Source organism: Microtus ochrogaster, linkage group LG5 (assembly GCF_000317375.1).
Source record: "Microtus ochrogaster isolate Prairie Vole_2 linkage group LG5, MicOch1.0, whole genome shotgun sequence".
Lineage (NCBI taxonomy): Eukaryota > Metazoa > Chordata > Mammalia > Rodentia > Cricetidae > Microtus > Microtus ochrogaster.
In genome coordinates this window covers 30,914,536-30,939,440 of record NC_022031.1, presented here as the reverse complement: position 1 = coordinate 30,939,440, position 24,905 = coordinate 30,914,536, and the positions used below count along the sequence as shown (strand labels likewise).

The 24,905-nt window shown below is 45.7% G+C and overlaps 1 protein-coding gene across 2 annotated transcripts in view; it reads left to right on the top strand.

Annotated features, from left to right (window-relative positions):
* Ankrd6 (ankyrin repeat domain 6) overlaps positions 1-24,905 on the top strand; it is a 131,056-nt gene that overhangs the window by 27,180 nt on the left and 78,971 nt on the right. The gene's annotated exons all lie outside the window — the stretch shown is intronic.

The following is a 24,905-nucleotide window of genomic DNA, read 5'->3' as shown; positions in this document are numbered from 1 at the left end:
TGTGTGCATTGGTGGTAATTGTGCACACTGGTGGTAATTGTGTGCATTGGTGGTAATTGTGCACACTGGTGGTAATTGTGAGCACACTGGTGGTATCACACTGGTGATAAGTTTTGTGCACTGGTAGACTCCCTAAAAGAGTTAACATAGTGTCAGAAAGTCAGGGAAGTGAAGGGAAAACCATATACTGTATACAAAGTGTGACTAGGGTGTAACTAACTAAGCAGTAGATGTGCTGGAAAAACTGTGTGTGCATGTGTTGATCTGTATGTGTGTGCACGTGCGTGTGTTTCTGCATGTGTCCGTATGTGTGTGCACACACACATAGAGGTCAGAGGTTGAGGGCAGGTGTTTTCTTTTGTTATTCTCCGCCTTATTTTTAATTTAATTTAATTTAAATCTGTGTATGGGTATACCATGTGTGTGTCTGGTGCCCTTGGAGGCCATCAGAGGTCATCAGAGCCCTTGAAACTTGAGACACAGACAGTTATAAGCTGCCATGTAGGTGGTGAGAACTGACCAGGTCCTCTGGAAAAGTATTCTTAGCTGCTGAGCCATCTCTCCAGCTCCTTTACCCCTTATGTTCTGAGAAGAGTCTCTCACTTACCTGGTGATCACCAGTTCAGCCCCAGGGATCCCCGTGTGTCAACTTACCAGCACTAGGTTACAGGCACATGCCACTGTGCCCCACGTTTTACGTACATGCTGAGAATCTGAACTCAGGTCCTCATGTATGGTAGGCACTTTCCTGGGCTGTCTCTGCAGCCCCATGGAAATGCTGAAATTTTAAAAAAGACAATTCCTCTCTCCACCCTCAGTGGAAGAGTTACCACTGTAAAATATGTGGTCCTCTCACCTCGTGGGAAAGGTCAGAGCCTGTGGGCTATTTGGGACTGATTGTGTCACATGACCTAAGATGTATTTACTTATTATGCATACAGTGTTCTGCCAGCATGTATCCCTACACACCAGATCTCATTACAGATGGTTGTGAGCCACCATACCGGTGCCAGAAATTGAACTCAGGACCTCTGGAAGAACAGCCAGTGCTCTTAACCTCTGAGCCACCTCTCCAGCCCGGATTTTATAATTGATTAATTCTGTTGTGCTGAGAACCAGACCTCGTGCCTGGTACATGGCAGGCAGACTCTCTCATCACCAAGCTATACCTCCAGCCCAGTAGGATTTTGACTTAAAAGACAGTCTTGAACACTGTGTGGAGGTCTATAGACCAGCAGTCGGGAGACTGTGGCAGGGGGTGGAACTTGAGGCTCACCTGGGCTAAATACATAGCAAAACCTGTCTCAGAGAAAAAAAAAAGGAAAAACTTCAAAGTCAAAGCTTTTTGATAAAAGCCGTCTTACACGGAGCCATTGTTGGACTCATTATAGAAGTGGTGTCTCTTTAAAAGAAAACATTTTGTTAAGAAAATGCCCCCCTTTCCTCCCTCCTCCTATTCTGTGGGTACAGACCCAGCTCACAGGTAGCAATTCAGTGTGCGATGCATCTTTAATCCTTGAATATTCTGACACTATTTTGCACTTTTAGAATAATTACAGCAATGTGGTTCTGTGCTTCCGTACCGTAATACCCATGATGTTACCCATCACGAGACTGGGGAAAGGGTCAAGCCGTAAAGCCTCTTATTAAGTGTGGAGCCTATTTTTAATTTTCAAGTACCTTTGGCTCTCGTGAGCATAATCTGGGGAATTTGGTATGGGGGAAAAGAGTGCTAAACTATTTTGAGATGTGGACTCTGTTGTTACCCAGGTGACCCAATACAAATAACTCTAGGCTGTAGTGATAGACTGACCCAGTGGCTTTCAACCAGGACCTCAGTAAAAACACTGAGGTGACATGGTAGGTTGTGACAGTATGCAGGGCTCTAATGCATGCAGGGGGATCCTAGATGCTAGGCAGGGTGTCCTGCTCAGCCTATGTTAGTGCCATTTCTTTCCAGCTCATTAGTGATACATGGCAAGTATCCAAAACCACAGAGGCCACTGAGAATGACACCTGCACTATCCAAAACCACAGAAGCTCTGAGCGTGGCATCTGCACTGTCCACAACACAGAAGCCCTGAGCGTGGCATCTGCACCGTCCACAACCACAGAAGCCCTGAGCGTGGCATCTGTGTCCTGCACGTTGCATCCATCACCAGGCTGTTTAGAGTGGAGTCACGTAGATGATGCTAAGCCAGGGCACTGGGTCACAGCAACTCCATTTGGATGGCTTTAGATTTTCCTTCACAGCCTCGTGGCCTGGGAGGGAAGAAGTGGATTAGTTGTGACTGTGGTCTGCCTGAGGGCCTGGACTTAATACTGTAGACAGAGGGCAGCTGCATCTTTAGCTCCCGTCCATCTTCGCCGTATGACGTTGTCACACCTTTCAGGAGAGGGTCACTATGGAGGCTCTGTACTGTTCTGTAACTCCACCTGCTTGTTACCACAGGTCAGGCTGGAGGGGACATGCAGATGGTCCTGGCAAGCAGAAGATTTGGGCTGGAACCAAGATTCTGGGGTATTCGGATTCTTAGATCGTGGCTTTATCACGCTACTTTTTACTTGATGGTTGCAGTGGTTTGCGGACTGTCAGCTTGACAGGATTTAGGAATCGTGAGACAAGCCTTTGGCTATGCCTGTGAGGGGTTCTTTAGAGTAGGTTGAGATGGAAGATCCACTTTAATTGTAACCAGCATCATTCCATGGACTGGAGTCCCGGACCGAATGAAAAGGAGAAAGCTGTTTGAACATGAACATTCACTGTTTACTGTTTCCCAACCGTGGACACAATATGACCACCCACCTCATGCTCCTGCTCCTGCTCCTGTGGGTCCATGCCACGATGGATCGTAGCCTCAGACTGTGACTAAATAAACCCTTCCTTCCCTAGGCCATGCTTATGAGATAAGAACTAATACAGCAGTGAAATGCTCAGCAGAGACTCTCTGTGGGTCTCTTGTTCTCTGTCTACGTGGTAAATACGAGTCATGCATGCAACTCTTCTTATAGTGTGGTACGCTAGGACCGCATTTTTTAATTGATGTAATTCAATCACAAAGATGATTTAATTAAAGAACAGTTACATGACTGAGAAAAATTGCTGTTAATTAAGTACATTTCCATACAGATCTCATCTGTCTTCTAAGTTGTCCTAAGGCCAGCTGAGTGCATATGCCATTTTGTAATATGCTTCTCCCATGCAAACATGTTTCCCTGACATAGACATTGCATGACTCTGTGTTCTCTCTGTCTTAGTTCAGGCAGCCATGACGGAATCTCATGGGGGAGGTGGCTTAAATAACCAGACATTTATTTCTCCTAGTTGTGGAGTCCAGGAGGTCTGCGATGCGGATGCCAGCCTGGCAGAGGCCTCTTGCTGGCATGCAGGTGACCACTTCCTTGGTGGATCTTCACAGTCAGAGGACAGAGACGGGGAATGAGTTCTCTCTTGTCTGTCTGTAGGAGGAAGCTAATCTCATGAAGGCTCATTCCACCCTCACAACTAATTGTCTCCCCAAAGCCCCATCTTCGAGTACCATCCCTCAGAGGACTAGGGTTTCAGTATATGAATTTGAGGGAGCACAGGCGGTTGGTGATCCCTTAAGGGCCTAGAGCTGGACTCTCTGAGTTCAGACGTCAGCTCTGCCACTCACTAACTGGGCGTATAACTTAATGCTTTATTCTCCTGTAAGTAGAGTGGAATGCTAGCACCAATCACATCAGTGTTTTTGTAAAAAAAAATCTGTATGGTGTGTGTGTGTGTGTGTGTGTGTGTGTGTGTGTGTGTGTGTGTAGTATGTGAGTGCACAGCATTCACGTGGAAGTCAGAAGACAACTTTGTGGAGGCCGTTCTCTCCTTCCAACTTTATGTGGGTTCTGGGCATTAGACATAGGTTGTCAAGTTTGTATTGTCCGGTGCCTCTGCCAGCTGAGCCCTCTTACTGGTTCCCATATAGTGTGTTTGAGAAATAAATGAGATCATAGATGTGGATGCCTTAACACAGGTGGCACTTGCTAGCTGTTGGGTGTCACCTTGTCAGCATCAGCATGATGATGTGACTATACAACCTCGTCAGCCCGTATAAATCCACTTAGTGTTTGGGTCAAACACAATTGAGTGAATGGATAAGTTACAAAACAAATCATCTAATTAACTATAAAGCACTTATAGTTAAAAAGCAAAGGTGGCCCATATGCCAGTCATTCTGTTGGCAGTTGAGCCCCCCCCTCCCCATTGGTCGAGAGCTGATCTCTATGTAAGGACCTGTTTACTGCCCGTACTCTTTCCCCTAACCCAAGTTAATATCTGTTTTTCTTTCTCTCTCTCTCTTTCTCTTTCTCTCTCTTTGAGACAGGGTATGTAGCTATGTAGCCCAGGCTGTCCTGGAACTCTGTAGACCAGGCTGGCCTCAAACTCACAAAGATCCTTCTGCCTGTGCCTCCCAAATGCAGAGATTAAAGGTGTGCACCACTATACCTGGCTCAGTTTAATTTCTACACACTTGAAAGGAAAGAAGTTTCCTTCACCAATATGTGACAGGAAGGTGACATGAAATTAAATAAATTATAAACTGAGAAGCCAGCCCCTTTATTTTGTGCTGTGTAAAATGATAGTTATATTTACTTTTATGTTCACTGTGACGATTACTCCAGGCGGGTGCACACAGAGGCAGGATCCACGCCAGGCTTTAGGCTGCTCGATTGCACTGCCTCCTGCCGCATGCTGAGTGTGGACAGTTCTCAGCCAGGACCTCAGCTGGGTGGCTGAGAACAGGCTGCACACTGGGCGTGACCCAGTGTCACCTGCAGCTGTCCAGCGCAGGGATGGCACAGAAGCGTGCTTACGTTTTGTTCTCGGCAGCCCGTGCATCTGCAGTAAGTACAAATGCAGTCATGAACAGTCAGACCTCGTGAGTACAGATGAGAGACACAGGTAGACAACCACCAAGATGTTCCGTCTGTCAGGTTCCCATTGAAAGCAGTTCCTATGTCTTTGAAAATATGAAATAGGGCCGGGCGATGGTGGCGCACGCCTTTAATCCCAGCACTCGGGAGGCAGAGGCAGGCGAATCTCTGTGAGTTCGAGACCAGCCTGGTCTACAGAGCTAGTTCCAGGACAGGCTCCAAAGCCACAGAGAAACCCTGTCTCGAAAAACCAAAAAAAAAAAAAAAAAAAAAAAAAAAAAAAAAAAAAAAAAAAGAAAATACGAAATAGGGCTCCAGAGATACACTTGGGAGAGACGGACTTGGTTTTCAGGCACTGTCTAAGGCCTTTGGATTAATCATTGATATTTTCTTCCCTGGAAAATATATGCTATATTCTTACTGTGTTTGATTGAAATACTTCAATCAATTTTTCTCAAGAACAGTGGCTTTCAAAGTTGCCCATGATCCACTGTGAGAAATAGCTTTTGCATGGCGTGAGTATTACACACACACACACACACACACACACACACACACACACACACACACACACGTGTTGACACCTAGTGAGATGGATGTTTCCCAGTGTGCAGAGCAATGCTGGTTTATTCGGTCTCACCATTCCACTCTTGAAAATGCTGTGTGTGACCCGTTAGCTTATTTCAGTGACTTACAAGTGAGCTGTGAGCCGCAAAAAGCTTACTCTACAGGTGAAGGCTGGTGAGTATGGGTTGACCGGCAGAGAACCCTGGCAGGGACTCAGAGCCCTTCCTTTTCACCATGGAGCATACTGCCTCCTTCCCAGTGCTGGATCCAGAACAGATGGTACATCCTCAGTGCCCATCTCTAGAGTATTAGAGGAATATTGTAGGATTGCAGAACTGAGCAGGCTGATAGTGCTAAGCCCCGTGTGTTGACTGCCTGGGTATTTGAACAACTTGGATGTAGAGACCATTAGTCCTTCCCCAGGCTGGCTGCAGCGGCCGACAGCTCTGCCTGAGAGGAGGGTTTAAGCGAAGACAGTCATTCAGTCTGAGTGCCCTTGAACAGTGTCTTTGTTGTTACCCTCTACAGAGCAGGAGGAAGTGCCTTGTTGGTAGCAGGCCAGTTACTTGTGACTGGCACTGCACTAGACAGAGCCAGCGAGTGGTCTGTCTGGCTTTCCCAGTCTGTGGGTCCTGGAGCATCCAGGGAGGTTTGCTTTAGAATGTCTACTGAATCACCTGCACCTAAAATTTTATCATTAGATATTTGTTACTTTGAATCTTCTAGGTATTCAGTCTTCCAGAATTCTTGGTCAACATAAAATATATCTGGAGGAGGCTGGAGAGCTGTGTGTTAAGAGTACCTATTCATGTAGAGGGTGGGGGTTTAGTTATCAGCACACATGTGGCTTACAACTGTCTGTAAGTCCAGGGGATCTAATGCCCTCTTCTGACTTTCATGGGCACCAGGCATGTATTGTAGAGGCATTTCACTTGTATTGTAATAATAAAACTTGCCTGAGGATCAGAAAAGTAAAACAACCACACTGGCCAGTCTTATAGACCAGACGCAATAATACACACCTTTAATCTGAGTAGCCACACTAGCTTGCCATAGAAACCAGGCGGTAACGGTGCACGCCTTTAATCCTAGAACTAGAGAGAATACAAAACGGGAGGAGACAGCTCTCAGTCACAGTCTCATTCTGAGATTCCTGGAGGCAGGATCTCCATTTCGGACTGAGGTCGAGGTAAGAGCCAGTGGCTGTCTGCTTTGCTTTTCAGATCTTCAGGTTGAACCTCCATTTCTCTCTCTGAGTTTTTATTCCTCGTGCTCCAGTATATTAAGGCAAATCATGCAAACGTAAACAAATTATATCCTAGCAGCATACACAGTATGGTCATGTGTGTGCCACAGACAGGCCTGCTTTTCTCTCTAACATCCATCATCGGAGCTTCTTGTTATTTATATGTGTTGTGCTGAGGTCCTGGGCTGTACAGAGGGATAAGAACAGATCCTGCTTTTACCATGCTCAGGTGACAGTGGAGGAGACAGTCACCAAAGGCCACTGTGATGACCGCTGGCTGCAAGGTCACAGGGTGCTAGCTGCAGGGTAGGGGCCAGCCTAGAGATACCCTAAAGAAAAACAAAGAACTGAGCTGTGTGGTGCACACTGTAATGTGGGCAGACAAAAAAGCCAGCTGCTGGACTTCAGAGCACAAGGCCGGCCAGGCTTCTGGGATGTACTTCACTTGTGTGGTATCCCCCTAAAGATATGTCTAACAAGCAGCATGTGACCACTCCTTTATTTATGGTAAGGGACTTTGTACATCTTATTCATGGAAGGATCTGGAGATGAGGGTGAGATCGGATTGTGTAAACCCTAGATCCCATGATATGTGTCCTCTGGAAAGAGGCAGGGGGAACTCTGAAATGTGTTTTAGAAGAAGAAGTCATGTGACTAGGGATGCTGGGTTTCCAGCTGGAAGAACACTGCTGAGGGAAGTTGGGAGGGGTGAGGATGGACCACCCCAGAGCGTCAAGGCCTGCTGACACCTTGGTTTCAGAGTTACGCTCATGGTTTTTGTTGTTGGTGATGGTGTTTTTGTTTTCTGTTTTTGTTTTGTTTTGGTTTTGGTGGTTGGTTTTTGTTCTTTGTTTTTCAAGACAGGGTTTAGCAGTGTAGTTCTGGCTGTCCTGAAAGTTGCTCTGTAGACCAGGCTGGCCTTGAACTCACAGAGATCCACATGCCTCTGCCTCCCAAGTGCTGGGGTTAAAGGTTTGTGCCACTAATACCCACCTCTTTAAACTCACCCTAAGTAGTAAATATGTATGCTTTTCTTCATCATCCTTTGTTGCTGATATCTCTGTCATGATCTGGGGGGAGGGTGAAAGCAAGATTTTTATTTTTAATCCTTACAGGGACATTTCTGGAGTGAGCACAGAGCCCAGGAGATAAAGCCGTCACCGGGGAGGGTGGCATGAGCTGTCCAGTCTGAGCACAGACGCTGTGAGGAGTGGCGGAGACTGGCTGCCACAGAACTTGCCCTGACTCCTGGCCTCGATGGTGGTTGTTTATAAAGGATCATTTGACAGTTCATTGTTACTGCTCTTAGGTAATGGCTCTGAGCATCAGGTCACCAGGCAGAGAATAGGCACAAAGTGTGTTTACTTCCCACGCGGCTGAGTCCTTTTGTATATGCAGACACAGTATAAATGTGTCCTGATTTTGATCCCTGAAGAGATCTTCCCTCCCCGCAGCATCACTGCCGTTAGTCACCAAACACAGTTCTGGGACGTGGATTCCCTGTTGCCTTCTCCATGTATTTCTTTGGAAGGTTGCCATGTTTAGCCATCCCTGTGAGTGGAAGGAATTACCTCTAGCCCTGTAGAGGAATATAAATTCCTCAATAAGAAAGCAGCCATGCCCTTTCAGAGATTCATGAGATCAGATTCTAAAACATCCCCCCTGCCCTAAAGAACCAGATCATTTGGTTGCTTTGCTTTCTTTAACGAACTGAAATGAGTGAGTTGTGCAACCTGATTTGACTGTATTTCTTGGGCTGAGAAGCGGTGCATGAAGGTACTGGCCCCCGTGGTCCTCACTGCACTGTGCCTTTTAGGTCCTGCTCACCATTGCCCTTCAGAGTTCACAAAGGCTTGTGTTTGATGACTTTTAATAGCTACCTTTTATTATGGACATCAAGTTATCAAAATATAAAATGATAGGTTTGATTATATTACCCCTTAACACCTCAGTGGATTGTAAACCTCAGAGTTTTGGAGGCCGAAAAGTCACATTGAAGGCCTTGGCAGGCTCTGCCCTAGCAGGTGCTCTGGAGAGACTCTGACCCTTAGTTTCTAGTAGCCACACACTTTGTTGGCTTGAGGCCATGTCACTGCAATCTCTGCCTGTCTTGTATCTGTGTTCCCCAACTCTCATGGTTCCTCCCCCATTCTTTTTCTTTATTTTTAAATTTTTATTTTACTTTGTATGCATGGGGGCAGGGACTTTCCCTGTAAATCAGGCTGGCCTGGTGCTGTGTAGCCAGACTGCTTTCTAACCTCCTGCCTCAACTTCCCCAGCACTAGGATTCTAGGTATGTCTTATCCTATTGTAAAGACACACAATTACATTTAGAGGCCACAAGGCTAAACTCCTTTTCATAAAATTCTTAACGTAATCACATTTTTTTTCCTATATAAAATGAGAATGGATCCGAAGGACTCATGTTAGATACTTGGTCTCCAGTTAGTGGAACTGTTTGGGAAGGATTAGAAGTGTGGTCTTTTTGAAGGAGGTGTGTCACTGGGGCCAGGCTTTGAGGTTTCAAAAGTCCTGTGAGATCCCCAGTTAGCTCTGTTTGTGTCTCATAGTTGTGGGTCACGATGTGAGCTCTCAGATGTTCCTGCCTCCATGCCTTTGCTCTGCCGTCATGAACTCTAACCTTCTGAAACTGTAAGTCACTTTTTTTTGTAAGTGGCTTTGGTCATGGTGTTTTATCAAAGAGATATAAAAGTAACCAAGACATAAAGTGATAGTCATTGTTCTACAGTGGAAAAGTTCTAAGCATTAGAATGTTCATATAACTTTGTGGGGAGGGCACTGTACAACTCACTACGATTGTTTACAAATTTTATTTTTCTAATGCTTGCTAGAATAAATAGTAAGGGAGATTTTATTCAAGAGTATTTGAGTAAATGTGCAGGCTCTCAGGATAAGGGAGAGGAGTGCAGTGAGGGTACAGTAATGATGGGGGTCAAGAAGCAGGCCAGTACACTGGAAAATTGCTAAGAGCAGATAACATAGGTGGGGGAGTTCTGGCACTCATCCTTTCTTTCCATGTCATCCTTGACCTATGGGTCAGGCTAGTCACTCTGTCTTCCAGCTCTACCTGCCTCTGCTCAAATGTTATTGTCTAGACTTACAGGTGTGGTGGTTTAAATAAGAATGCCCCCCATAAGTTCATATATTTGAATGCTTAATCACCAGGGAGTGGAACTTCATTGAAAGGATTAGAAGGATCGGGAAGTGTGGCCTTGTTGGAGGAAGTGTGCCACTGGGCGGTGGGCTTTGAGGTTTCAGAGCTATGACAGGCCCAGTCTCGCCCTTCTTGCTGCCTGTGGATCAGGATTTAGAACTCCCAGCTGCCTCTCCTGCATCACGTCTGCCTGCATGCTGCCATGCTCCCTGCCAAGAACTAAACCTCTGAAACTATAAGCCAGCCCCAATTAAATGATTTCTTTTATAAGAGTAGCTTTGGCCATGGTGTCTCTTCACAGCAGCAGAACAGTGACTAAGACACTAGGCAAGAAAAATACAATATCCAGGAGGGCTGATGTTAGGAATGTCCTTACATCATTGGAGGAAATATTAGATAATTCACTAAGAAGGAATTAGAAATTGATAGTTGATTTGGGACCTTCACTAGGGGAAGCCAGCTGGTCATAGTAAAGATCTGATTGGACATAAGGAGGGAAACAGTGTGCCTGCTTTTCATCTTCCTATTGATCTCATCTCCTGTAGCTCTGGTTCTTCTGTTGCTAGATTGCCTCTGAGAGGCAGACATAGGTCTACATTTTACGTAGGGCCTGTGGGTAAATGGGGTGACTTTACATCTCTGTGTTCCTCCCACTGGTGCGCCTGTGACAGATAGGGAAGTCCTGCTCTCACGGTGTTTTCCTATGGGCTCATTTTTCTACCACAAGACAGAGAAGCGTTTCCAGAAATAGTGGTCTTTAGCACAGGGCTTTGCAGGAATTCAATGCTATAATTTACTGCAGTCACTAGGCTGCATTAGTGAGCAGCAGCCTTATGCCGGGTGCCGTATTTTCTCTTTATTTAACCTTGACAACCACCTGCAAGTTACAGGCATCAGTCCCATCTCTTTAGGTGAGGGAGCAGGTTCAGAACGCTACCGACTTCCTAGGTTTTCCTGTCTAGCAATTCTTTTTTTTTTTTTTTTCGAGACAGGGTTTCTCTGTGGTTTTGGAGCCTGTCCTGGAACTAGCTCTTGTAGACCAGGCTGGTCTCGAACTCACAGAGATCCGCCTGCCTCTGCCTCCCAAGTGCTGAGATTAAAGGCATGCGCCACCACTGCCCGGCCTGTCTAGCAATTCTTGAGCTGGGGTTAGAACTGGTGCCAACTCTGGTCCAGTGTGTGTGCTTGTGTGAATCTCCATAGGCTCTCAGTAAGGATGGGAAGGGTGTTGGGAGCCAACAGTGGCCACTAGGCCTTTAGGACATCTTACTGAACCCCTTCCCAGGTATAAGGTGAAGTGTACAGCTGCATTTCCCCCAGCCTTAGGATCGCTAAAGAGAGAGATTTCCTCCCTCCCTCTTTCTCTCCCTCCCGCCCTCCCTCTCTTTCTCTTTTTCTCTCTCTCTCTCCCTTCCACCCAGCTGTCCGTACTAAGCAGTTTCATTTGGGATAGCTGAATGAATGGCAGTCCTTTTTGCAGGAAGGCTCATGGAGGAATCTGGGCAGTTGCTCTCTGCCCAGTGTTGTCAGGAGGTAAATCAGGTAGGCCCTGTGGATAGCCAGTCTGCAGGAAACTGTCAGGGTGGGGCAGGATGGATGGCACTGTGCCCCTGTTTCCTTTTTCTGGAACATGCCTTAGGGAGTTTGAAATTCTGTTGTTGGTCAGTCAATAAATTCTATTTATTGACAGTAAACAAACCTGTATTAAGTTTCAATTTTGGAAAATTTATGATAAACGCAAGTAAGACATTTTATCCCAGCGAACACTGGTGTGTGTTGTTTGGCAATGTGTTCACATATGAAGAACATCCTGCTTCTCCCCGTCACACCTCCTGCATCAGATGGGTTTGCAGCTTCCTGTATTCCCGTTTGGAATAAATCCTGGTGGAACATCCTTCCCTTTAGGGGGAAAAATAAGATCTCGGGTAGGCTTCTCTCTCCCATTACTAACTGAGAAATCTTCAACTCAGTGATTAGTAGAGTGTTTAAAAAAAAACAAAAATTACCTTTAATTTAGAGTATTTGTTACTTTTTGCTGTGAGATAAAACACCATGACCAAGGCAACTTAGAGAAAGAAGAGTTTATTTGGGCCTACAGGTCCATAACTGGGGGGAGTATAGAAAACAGAAAGTGGAACAAGAAGCCGAGGGTGACATCTTCCATTAACTGGGGACAAGGCATTTAAACATACATATCTATGGGGGCGTTTTCATCTAAGCTACCGCACACTTTAGGTCACAGAAAAGCTGCAGGAAGTTCTTTACTGCTCTCAGAACAACAGTGCTGCTTTTAGGGCCTCTGGGTGTCAACAGTAGACAGGCTAGAGCTGCAGGGCTGAGCATCATAGTTTCGGGTTTCTGATGACTTATATTCTATTTTGAATTGTTACACCCAGGCCCCCATAAATCATCAAGGTAATCGGGGTGTACTTAGCAGAGGCCGGACTATTCCCAGCTTGGTTGGGTTTTTCTGGCACAGAGAAACCACAGCATGTGCTGTGTTGAAGAGATGCTGCATCAGGCCCTGGCTTGCAGAGAGGCTGGTTCTTAGGGGGGCGACTTTGCCGCTTTTATCTGTGGAACACAGGGTAACTGGGTTACTTCCTGTACATGGAATAGACTAGAAAAACAGGACCTATGCTTGTGCGGTTGTTTTCCTTTATGGATAACACTTGTGGATTTCCCTCTTTTTGAGGAGCGCCTGTCTACAAGAGCACAGGCTCGTCTCTGGCGTTTCCTCCCACAGAATGGAGGCCATCGCCAGTGAGCCGAATGCTGACCCACATTGTCATGGAAGGCCATACCTTCCTGGCGAGTGTCGCACCAGACCAGGCAGTGTCGGATTCCTTGGGACCCACAGGCTTACTGAAGCATTCCTTCTGCATGCTTCGACACTGCACCAACCTGTAAGGCCTCCTAGGAAGGAAGCAAAACATAACGAAACGCCCGCCCGCTGACTGTTTCGCAGTTTCTTTGCATTAAAGAAAGTGACATTTCGGACATTTTGGAAACTTAAAGGGCCTTATCTTTGTGGATGGCGCCGTTTGAGGATGCTTGAAAACAGTCCAGCTCTGCGTGCGCCTGGTGGGATGTGTGGGGCTGTAATTACACTTTCTGCCCTCTTCTGTCTGTCTCATTTCAAAGGGGCCTTGTGTTGAGTTTGCTATGAGAGAACAGAGCTTTACAAAAGGCTGCGGTTGAGTGGTAGAGATGACTTGGCCCCGACTCTCTCCCTTAGCCACGTGCCAGAATTCCAGGTGTGGCACTCCTGTGTACTTGCTGTCGCCGTAAATTATACTTTCCTTTACAGTTCTTTTTGTTGAATTTCTTTTACTGGCTATTCAGTGTTTGTGACCCCCACCCCTGGCCACCACATTCTTGAAGAAGGGATGAATATTAGATTAGTAGTCGTTTGGTGTGAACTCTGCCTGGTTGCTTAAAAACGTTTCCCCCCTCTACTTCAAGTAGTTTCAACAATAACATCGTCCACAAAAGTCAAGTCCAAGTAGGTCAAAGACCTCAATATAAATCCAGTTGCACCTGATAGAAGAGAAAGTGGAAACTAGCTTTGAACACATTGGCAGAGGAGACAACTTCTTGAATAGAACACCAGTAGCACAGATACTAAGGTTGACAATTAATAAATGGTACCTCATGAGACTGGAAAGCGTCTGTAAGGCAAAGGACATGGCCAATAAGACAAAACAGCAGCCTACAGAATGGGAAAAGATTTTCACCAACTCCACATCTAATAGAGGGTTGATCTCCAAAATATATAAAGAACTCATGAAACAAGACATCAAAAAAAATAATCTAATTAAAAAATGGGATACACACCTAAACCTAAACAATAGAAGAATTTCAAATGGCTGAGAAACACTTAGGAAATGTTCAACATCCTTAGCCATCAGGGAAATGCAAATCAAAATGATTCTGAAATTTCATCTTACACCTGTCAGAATGGCTAAGATCCAAAACTCAAATGACAACTTATGCTGGAGCAGAAGTGAACGCTCTTCTGAACTGGTAGGAGTTCAAGCTTGTACAACCATGCTGGAAATCAATATGGCAATTTCTCAGAAAATTGGAACTTGATCTATTTCAAGACCCAGCTATACCCGTCTTGGATATTCACAAAGGATGATCAATCATACCACAGGACACTTGCTCAACTGTGTTCATAGTTGCATTATTTGTAATAGCTAGAACCTGGAAACAACTTAGATGCCCCTCAACCAAAGAATGGATAAATAAAATATGGTACATTTACATAGTGGAGTATCACTCAGTTGTTAAAAACAATGACATCACAAAATGTAAATGCAAATGGATGAAACTAGAAAAATATTCTTCCTGAGTGAGTCAGATAGAAACCTAATGCAAGAGAAACTCCCAGGAATCTGCAAGGATGACCTGACTTTGAACCTAGAGGTCCGTATTGGCAATTGTGGTGAGCAATATGTAGGAAAGGCATAGCAGGAAGAAGAGACCATGCAAAGGGCTGTGCAGCATCCAGGGGAGAAATGATGGAGGTTTTGACTACTGTGGGGTGCAGAGGAGGAGCAGTGGTCCTTTGGTCTGCTGGGTACTGGCCTCCCAATGGGTGTGGTCAAACTGAATGGCATACAGCCTGCAGGCTGTAGTAGGGCATCGTGAAAGGTAGCCCCATCTCACCTCCAAGGGGTTTGTAGGACACCTGTGCCATGTACACGGGAAAGAGACAGAAATCTGCAGCAGCAGCAGTATTGGAAAATACAAGTGATGAGTTGCTGGCTTTAAACCCACATGCCTTCTCCCTTTCCCTTTCACAGAAAATTAAAATCACCGTGAAATCATAGCCCCAAGTGCTCAAATAAACTGCATGAAAGCGAAAGAGCTGTGTTCTCCCAACACTCTGGCCTCGCCTTAATTAGACCTTGTTGACTTTAAAGTAGCGGCACATTTTGTGGCTAGTTGGCCTATTTAGCCTTCATGTTTCCAGTTTTCCCAGTGCCCTTTCCTCTCATCTCTACACTACGGCAGAGGTGGTGCAGCTCTGGTTCTCTGTCTCATCTGTCTTGGCTACTGAGCCAGATCGGCTCCCTGTGCGGTGTGCTGAGAGCAGATGCATTGGCAAGGGAAATGTGGAAGGGGAGATTCCATTGGCCTCAGGGCATCCGAGATTCAGGATTTCTGTTGTGACTAAGGGTGCAGAGTGGAGAATGGCAACCGTCTAGGCATTTTGTGCAGAACTAGGCAGTAGACTGATGTGCGCAGAGCCCCTGGGGATAATGGAGGAGTTGGCTGTGGGCCAGACCCTCATAGTCCCCCCAGCACAGTGAAGAATTGGTCTTCCGTGACTGCTGACCCCAAGGACATTAACGGTAGTGTGGATTCACGAACTGACTTTCTACCTGATCTTCAAAGATCAGGAAGCTGGAGTAGAGGCGTGTGCCCCATAATGCCTCTCAGCTTTCAGGGGAGTGGCCCTCTTATGTGCATATGGAGAAACTCCCCATTCGATGTAGCTATTGGAGAGAAGACGAAAGTTTCTCACAATAGTTAAAACAGGACTTCTCTGAGACCCAGAAACCCCACTTCTGGGCATATGCCTGTCTCAAAGGGAGTGAAGTCATCTTTCAAAGGAGAACTGGACCTCCCTCTCTGTGCTCACTGCATGTGAACAGACTGTTGTTTGCTTTGGAACAGTCTGGCTATATGGAGACTAGGGAGGCCTTGAACTTGCAGCCATCCTTCTGCCTCCTGAAGGCCGGGATTACAGATCTATGTGGCAATAAAGGAGAAATGAGTCCATGTTAATGTAATAGGCAATGAGATTCAGCCTCACAGAGGGAGATCCTGTCATCTGCAGCCACAAAGATGAAGAAATGGAGGCCTCGATGCTCAGAGAAATGAGCCAGACAGAAAGGCAAAGACAATATGATCTCACTGGCATGTTAAATCTTAAAAAGCTAACTAGTAGAAAACGTGGTTACCAGCAGCCAGGACCTGGAGGAAATGGGGAGATGTTGGTGGAGACAATACACTTTCAGATAAAAGGTTCTGGAAACACGTGCTTGCACATCGTGGTAACTGCAGCCCATGATGATGATGTCTGAAATTGCTGAAGGGATGGAGCGTGTCCTTAGCACACAGTGAGGTGACTCCAGGGAACGTATTCAGTAGCTTGTGATGATCCTTTCATACTTTGTCCATATAACAAATTATCAAACTGTACATTTAATATGTATCATTTTAACTAGCCAGCCACACCTCTATAAGCCTGATTGAAACAAAGTCACGTTTGTACCCCTGCCTTGCACACACCTCTATACGGAGGAGAAAGCCTCTGCTTCACTTGCAGCTTCCATTTTGTGCAGGTGCCTCTAGCTAGTCTGACTTTCTGTCCTCTGCACTAGGAAGTAGGACACCAACTGCTGTAGATGGAGGTTTCTCTCCCGCCCAGTCCCACAACCGTTCAGTCTCAAATAAACACATAGAGGCTTATATTAATTATAAACTATTTGGCCTGTTGCTCAGGATTATTACTCCCTAGCTCTTACAACTTAAATTAATCCATAATTCTTATATTTAGCCACATGGCTTGGTACCTTTTCTCAGTAAGGCATCCTCATCTTGCTTCCTCTGCATCTGGCTGGTGACTGCATCTCTGCCTTTCCTCTTCCCAGAATTCTCCTAGTCTTATAACCTCCACCTGTACTTTCTGCCTGGCTAGTGGTCAATCAGCATTTTATTAAACCAATACGAATGACAAATCTTACAGTGTATAAAGGCATTATCCCATAGTAAGCTCCTCCTGCTCACCTGTGGTGAATATCATGGGTCTGTGGTGAGGTGTTAGCCAGTATTGGGTAGATCCCATGTATGCACCATGAGTGTTTCCTGAGCTTGTCTTTAGCACATCCTGTGTACTTGGCAGTAGCTAGTTTTCATTATCAGGTTACTCTCTCTGATATATGTAAGATAAAGCCAGAGAGCCCCAAATCATGGCCAGGCAGATTTTATTTTTATACTTGAAGAAAATAACGGCTCTATACGTAAAAAGGTTGGGCTGATTGTGTGACCTAGAAACACACTTCTTGTGTTGGTGTGAACGGCAATTCTAATGCACTGTTGCTGGCATGACATATGCAGAGATAGGTCTCAAAAAAAGACAGACTGCAGTTAGCAGGGCAGCATCTCCTGGGAAATTGGTGGTTTGGATAAACTAAGCAAGGGCGCACATTATGCATCAGATACTATTTTACATAAATGTGCACCTTAGCGTGTAAATGTTTATAGTAAATAAAGGCATCTGCTTCTGTAACTACAGACTGTCTTCCTTGGTCAGGTAGCAGGGAACTTCTTTGTTTTGAGAGAATGACCCCAGGGCTTCAAATACTCTGATTTCTACCCCTGACCCACACCCTAGTCCCTTGATAGCCTTCAGTATTATTCTGCCGCACCAGAGACCTCCTTGCAACTCATGGACTGACCCAGCTGACAGTTTTATGTTGCGCAGCCTGAGACTGCCTGTAATGTCTGATTATGAAACCCCACCCCTCAATAGGTTTTTAGTATACCCCTGCTGGCCTGGAACTTATGGAGACCAGACTAGCCTTGGACTCCGAGATCAGTTTGACTTTGCTCCCTGAAGACTGGGATTAAAGAAAGGCATGTTCCACCATGCTCAGCTGGAAGCCGGAAGGGCTTTGCGGTAAATTCCTGCATGCGTTCTGCTAAAGGTGTTCCGTCATGACCCGTATGTGGATAAGCAACCACTGTGTGAGATGGCTCAGGAAACGACTACCTGGAAGTTTCTGTGAGTCAGAAGTCCAGGAGTGGCAGGGCTGAATGGCTCTGGCTCAGCACTAGATTGGAGCTGTAGAGCCCATTTCTATAGGAGCCGACTCTGGTGCCTGTTGACAGCACAGGGTGCTGCAGATGGCCAGAGACTTAGGGATGGAGAGAGGCAGCTTTGCCAGAGCCCGTGCGTGTGGGTCCGGCCTCACAGGCAGGAGACGGGAACTTGGACATGGAGAGACATTCATGTGGAGCATAACACAGAATGAGAACATTGCTCAGACATACCTGGAGAGGCAGAAAGGGCTGCCCGTGACAGTTGGCATTGGTGGAGGTGGCTGCAACATGGCTACTAAAACTGATATTGCTGACTTGACTGTTAACATGGGAAAACAGCAGCGCTGAGAAATTTCTTTTCCCAGACAATTTTTATTATATCCTATTATAATCAATATGTTAAGCTGAGGTTCAAATATTTGGAGACGCTTCTAATTTTCAAGCTCTTTTCTACTGAGACTTAAAACAAAATCTTGGAGCATATCCTCTTGGCTTTTAAATGGCTATTTCTGTTTCTGACCCCAGCCTGGACAACACAAAGGTCTGTAGGAATGTCTGGCCCTCCCTACGCTGGGAGGGTGACAGCTACTGTCCCTTAAATGTGCAGCTCAGCCGTTCCCACCAGTGTCCCAGATGAAGATGGCTGTGAGAGGTAGCCGGAGTGCTTCGGAGGTCTAGAGGAAGCAGCTCCCACCTGTCTGGTGTGGACCACAGCCTGCCCCCTTCTACCTTGCCTTGGGAGGAGACATGTGCCCCGACTCAAGCGAATGAAGGGCCTGCAGACCAGGAAAGTTAAAGCAGTCTAGGGGTTGGAGGGAGACGAGTGTGTGCACTTGCTCCCCAAACAGCTCTTGGTGCAAATGAGTGAGCAAATCATCCATTAATGGTTAAAAGATGCAAAAGCAAAATATGCCACTAGTCAAGCTAGTGATGGCGTGGAAGTCCCAGCCTTCAGTGCTCGAGAGCCTTGGAAGTGCTCTGCACAATGTCCCCACCCCCCAAAATAAGGAAACTAGAAGTTGAGGAGCTAGCCCACTGCTTTAGGCACTGGAGACTGGCCACAGGAGTCTTACTTCTTGGAATGACAAAGGCTATTGTTTACTTTGTGCCTACTTTGTATGTGTTAGAGTCTGTCACAACGGTTTAGACAGTGCCCACTTGTCAATTACATTGCAAAGACAAAACGTCGTAATACTTTTTCTCCAAATAGTAAGTTATGTAATACTTAGGACACTAGCATGTCCATGTACAGTTAGAAATACACTTGGAGTCTGAAAGATGAGATGAACGCTGTTCCTCCACTGTGTGGCTGAGGAAGCATCTCAGGTGATACGGTGCAGCCTGACTAACGCTGAGATCCGGCGCCTTGCACGCGTGCCGAATCACCATCCCTGCTCCTGACCACTCTCAGCCCGAGCTCCTTGTGTAACATTGGTGCTGTTTATCGACTGCCTAAAACCTTCCAGACCTTCATCCTTCCTCGCTTTCTTGTTTGCTGAGATCATGTGATCACTTTTGGCCAACTAGTAATTACAAGAGTTTTGTGTCACTTCTGGGCAGGATGTGTGTGACCCTCCAGGGCACTTTTCTCTGTCTGTCGGTCCTGGCAAAGCTTCAGATGGTGGATGCTCTGTCAGCCTGAGTGAGTCATGGGGAAGCAGCTCCTGCCAACCCCAGAAAGATGTATTATTTGAGTGTTTTTACCACAGCTTAATTTAGCACCAGATGGATGTGTTGAATGCTTTCAGTGCTACATCACCAAACAAGTTGCTACTTAAAGGTCTTTCCAAACAGTTACATTAAAAAGCCTGGTTTACCAGAGAGCTCAGCCTGGCACTATAGAATAACCTGGAACTGATTTCAGAGTTCTGATAGTTGGTTATTAGGTGTGGTAGGTTTTTTTTGTTTGGCTGGTTTTGGTTTTTGCCTGTTTTGTTTTGTTTTGAGACAGGGTTTCTTCTGGAACTCAGAGAGTTGCTTGTCTCCTGAGTGCTGGAATTAAAGGTGTGCGCCACCACACCTGGCAAGTCTTAAGTTATTACTAACACAACAGATATCAAAGGAGATCAAATCACATATCATAAAATCCACTGCCTGCTTTTCAGTTGTGCTTAGAGTTGCAAAGCCATCATCATAATAGGACATTTTCATTATTCCCCAATGAAGCCCAGCATCTTTTAGCCGTCATTTACACTGTCCTAGTCAACTAAAAAGTAGAGTCTCTCTGTTCACCTTTTCTGGACATATATATGTAAACAAAGTGTTTATATGCAAATGAAATTATTATAGACTAAGCTCCTTGGAGGCCAAGAGATTTGCTTCACTTTGCTGGGGCTCTGCTGTTTTGCACATAGTAGGTGCTCGGTTCTCTGTGGGGTGAATGGTGTGGAAGGCAGGAACTGTCTGGGGTGGGTATAGCTGGGAGTCGCCCAGCTTGCCCTAGGTGAAAAATGGAGAGAGTTAGTAACCAGCCACCCTCTGTCCCCTGCTCATCTAGGTTCTAGAAATTTCTGTCTTAGATCCAACAAGAGCAACCACCCTCCATGTGGAGTACTGTCACGGTCATGAGTGGACCCACCATAGCCCCACTTCTTCTCAAAGCCACTCTTTTCAGGCCCTCGCCATATCCCTTCCTCACTGTGGAGGCCCTGTGTCCCTGGCTTCCTGTCCAGCGACAGGCTCTAAAGCACTCAGAAGCACACACGGAAGCATCGGGAGGGCCTGCTGCCCTGAGTAGTGCTGCAGCAGCCACTGCTGGCTGCTGATCTGTGCAACTCCCTTTCCCATCTGCACACCCAGGCCTGTGTCACCCGGTGCCTGTTCTTCAGTACTCACCTGGTATTTTCAAGGCCACAGTGAGGCAGAGAAGTGGCTGAAAGCTGAGACCAAGGCTGAGGCAGGCTAGACCACGTGCTAGCTGCGAAGTTGTGGGACTATCTCAACCGTTTATTTTCTGCCTGTAAAATAAGCCTATGAATAAGTTAACCACGTGAGTAGACTTTGGAGAGTTATTCTGACAGCTCAGCTTGACTTACTAAAATTTTCCTGGCTATTTTTAATATTATTGGTAATTTGATTATATTGCTGATGTCACTGCTCCCTAGGGAAGAAGAAAACTGCATTCATATTTTTGTCTAAGTGATTTTTGTGAGAAGTAATTGGATTTCTTTGTATGATGGATGTGGAAGAGAAAATGGTCTCTCAACCTGGTCTGTAGTGTGGTAAGAAGGAAGGGCTGTCATGGCTGGGCTTGGAGGTCTGAGGAAGTCAAGTTGAAGTTACTTAATAAGCCTTAAGTGTCAATGTATAGATGTTATAGAAGGGGTGACAAATACCTTACACTTTTTAACATTTTTTTTTACTCCGTTCTCATGCTATTTTTAAAACGCCAGTAAATTCCATACTTGTTAAATTTTAAGCTCATCCCATGGAGTGTGGTCTGGTCTCAGGATCACCAAAGCAATGAGGTAAAGTGCCACGCACTGCGCCCCCGTGTCTGCGCTCTGTGCGATGGCACCCAGTTCGCGAGCTTCGGGCAAGGGGCTGGAGGTTCAAATACACAGACATACACAGAGAGACAGCGACACGAGTCATCCTTGAATTCCCCAAGAATGCCCCCTTTATTGTGTTCAGGGGCAGATTATATAGAGATAGCCACGCCCCAGCCAAACCCACCAGAAACCACTCTCCTGCCATCAGGAACTCCTGAAGGTCTCGTGCTCAGAGCAGCTGTAGGCACTCAGATCAGGGGAAAACAAGTTGTTTACAAGAAATTCAGGATCTGGGGTCTCACTGCTGCCAACAGTAAAGGTCTCTTCCATGTATTGATCAGTCTTTGTCATGTACCTGCTCTGCACATAAACTACTATCAGTAAATTTCAACCACGCGTGCAGGCCCACTGAACGCTTCTCACCATGAAGCAGAGGGCAGAGGCACCATCTGGACATGGTTCCACCTCCTCCTGGGCCAAGGCAACAAAACCAGCAGTAACTGCCCTCATTTAGGGCAGAGGAGTGGTCCCAGCTGATGGGGAGCCAGCCTTGCAGGCTATGAGGATCTGTGTTTGCTGGACCAGAAGACAGTATTTTCTGTGTTCCCTGGTGTTGCTGAAGCACTGGAAGGAGGACCTTAGCAGTGGCAGAAACGCTGCAAGGCCCAGCGCACACGGTGCTATAGCGGCAGTTTTACAGAGATGCTGATGGGGGAGGAAGTCATACTCCTCACTGCCTTTTGAAGAAGAAGTTGTTTCCCCCTCAGGAAATCCTGGTCCAAAAAGCTTATTGTTCATAATGTTTTTTCTTGTAGGTTTTTGGTTAAAATATGCCAAGTGGCTGGGCAGTAGTGACACAGGCCTTTAATCCCGGCACTTGGGAGGCAGAGACAGGCAGATCTCTGTGAATTCGAGGTCAACCTGGTCTATGGAGCAAGTTCCAGGACAGCCAGGACTGTTATACAGAGAACCTGTCTGGGGAGAAAAAGAATATATGTCAAGTGGAAGAGCTGGAGCCCTTGTCATATTTGCAAAGTACTTGAGTTTGATCCCAGAACCCACATGGTGGCTCCCAACCACTCATAACTCCAGTTCCAGGGTACCTGACACCTTCTGACCTCCACAGGCACCAGGCACACATGTGGTACTCAGACAGACGTGTATGAAGGCAAAACACCCTTCTGCATAAACTAAATCACAATAGGTGCCATGTGTACAGGTCAGGGATGATTGTGTTCAGGCTAGAGCGGAATGCTGTTGCTTCCCAACCCCACTGAGTGTACGTCCTCTCTCACTTTTGGCACAACAGATTATTTTGCCCATTTTCTAGCTCTGTCGAGGCTGATTATGCAACAGTCTTTCTTTGGCTTATCAGGTTGCTTGTGAGGTTTGTCCCTGTGTCTGTGGATGGTAATTGCTTGTTGATTCAGCTTGCCATCTAGTATAAATAGGCTATAAATATACTGAAGAGCATAATTTGTACCTTTGTTACTAATGGACGTTTTGATTACTTTATAGTTTAAAAGTATCTGAATTTTCTACTTTTTGTACAGTTTAAGTAATTACTACATGAGATACTTCTAAATATAACCTAACTATTTTGGTTATTTTCATTATGGGGCAGAAAGGTTTAACTGTTTTCTTTCGGTATCTGTGAGCATCACAGAAAGCAGAGGAATATTTCTTTATGCATGGCAAAGGGACTCAGAATGCAGTAATTATTTCTTTAGCTTAAAATGTAAATTATAACATGATTGGAAATGTTCATGTTCCAGTTTGTGAAGCAAGATCAACTAGGATGTCACATTTCAATTATGTAAGTAACCAAACAGTTAATGCCACCCACACAAAACCCTCCCAGGAACTGGTTACAGTTTGTGGAAATAGGTCACATGACTTTTGTGACTAAATAGGTCGTTAATAATTTATTTTACAGTTTTTGTCGTTCGGATTAATGCTGGAATATCTTTGCTCACATGTCCTTTGGTGTATGTGTTAGTATTTTTTTTTTCCTAGATGTTTTTCCCAGGACTGGAATTGTTCATTGCAGGAAGTCTGTGTTTGGTACTCCCAGGCAGTTTTCTGAGGTCGTCTGTTATACCAACTCATATTCCAAGAGTCTTCGTCATTCCAGAAGCATTCCACCTTTGGTTTTTTTTAGACTTTTAAAATTCTAGCCACGCTTGACAGTGTAGTTGTCCTTTTTTCTCTTTCCTTGACTTGTTAGCACTTTTGTGTGACTTACTGGCTGTCTGCCTTGTGAAGCTGCTGGCTTACAGCTTTCGGTTACCTTGCTATTGGCTCTCCTATATTCTAAAGACGCATGACATGGTTTGGTTTGTTCTTATTGTTCTAATTCCTTGGGATGCAGTGGTAGCTTATTCTTTGAGATCTTTTAGGATTTGTTTTTACATTCCTATGTATGTGTGTGTCTTTATGTATGTAGGCACGTGTTGTGTATGCATGTATGTAGACACATGTCGTGTGTTTATGTATGTAGACATGTGTGTGTTTATGTATGTAGGCACATGTATAGAGGCAAAAGCATAACTTGCAGGAGTTAGTTCTCTCCTACCTTGTTGGTTCTAGAGACAGATGACCATCAGACTTGGTGGCAATCACCTTTACCATCTCACTGGCCCAAGATTGTTTGCTTTTGGATGTGGGTATTGAATGTTGTAAATGTCTCTCTTAGGACTGCTTTTGCTATATTCAATAACTTTTAGTATTGTGAGGGTGACAAGGGATAATAGCTAATGTGCCCAACACAAACAGAAGGAATGTTCAATGGACTGAGCCTTGAAGCTCATCAAGAATGCTTTCCCAGATTAGAGAAGGAGCTGTCTGTCCTATGCCTTTGGCTTTCCTAGGGTGTGTGGGTATAATTGGGTCACATACACATTATTACATTTTCCACATCAGGTCTCTAATAATCCCCAGTTATATCTGCTTTCATTACAAGGAGCTGTTGTCCCACTGTGTGTTGGTAGTCATGTGGCATTAAATCCTGTCTGCCTCATAGGCTGTAACCCATAGCTGAACCCATTGGGACTCCAGGTGGTTAGATCAGTAACCCCCAAAACAGAAGGGCTAGTTGTCATAAACACGTGCTGGAGGATGTGACCAAACCACTGGACGAGGAGCACCGATCCAGTTGACCTCTCCCCTGACCAGTCTTGCCTGCATTTGCACAATTACCAAGAAAATAGCCTCTGCATTATTTTCCAAACTTGGCCTCTGTGTTCCCTCCTGCCTTTTGCATCGGCCTTTTTATCAGAAGCCATGTTGGTGGCAGTGTCTTTCTTGTCGTCATACAGGAGCTCCCCTCCTCCTCGTAGGCTTCAGCTCTTCTGGCTCCTCTGTGGGCTCCTCTCAGCCTCCTCGTACCTGGAGCCAGGCTCATCACTGGGTGCACAGACTTTATGTCTCAAAGTTACTCCCATGTGGGCATTGTGTGCCCATGGGGAACACAAGCATGCCCTCATTTCCACATTAGGGCAGGTGACGGACCAAGCAGTTTCCACATTATAATAACTTTCCATAGCACCTTCGCGTTTACTCTGCCCTTTGATGACCACTGCTTTTCTTTCTTTCTTTCTTTCTTTCTTTCTTTCTTTCTTTCTTTCTTTCTTTCTTTCTTCCTTCCTTCCTTCCTTCCTTCCTCCCTCCCTCCCTCCCT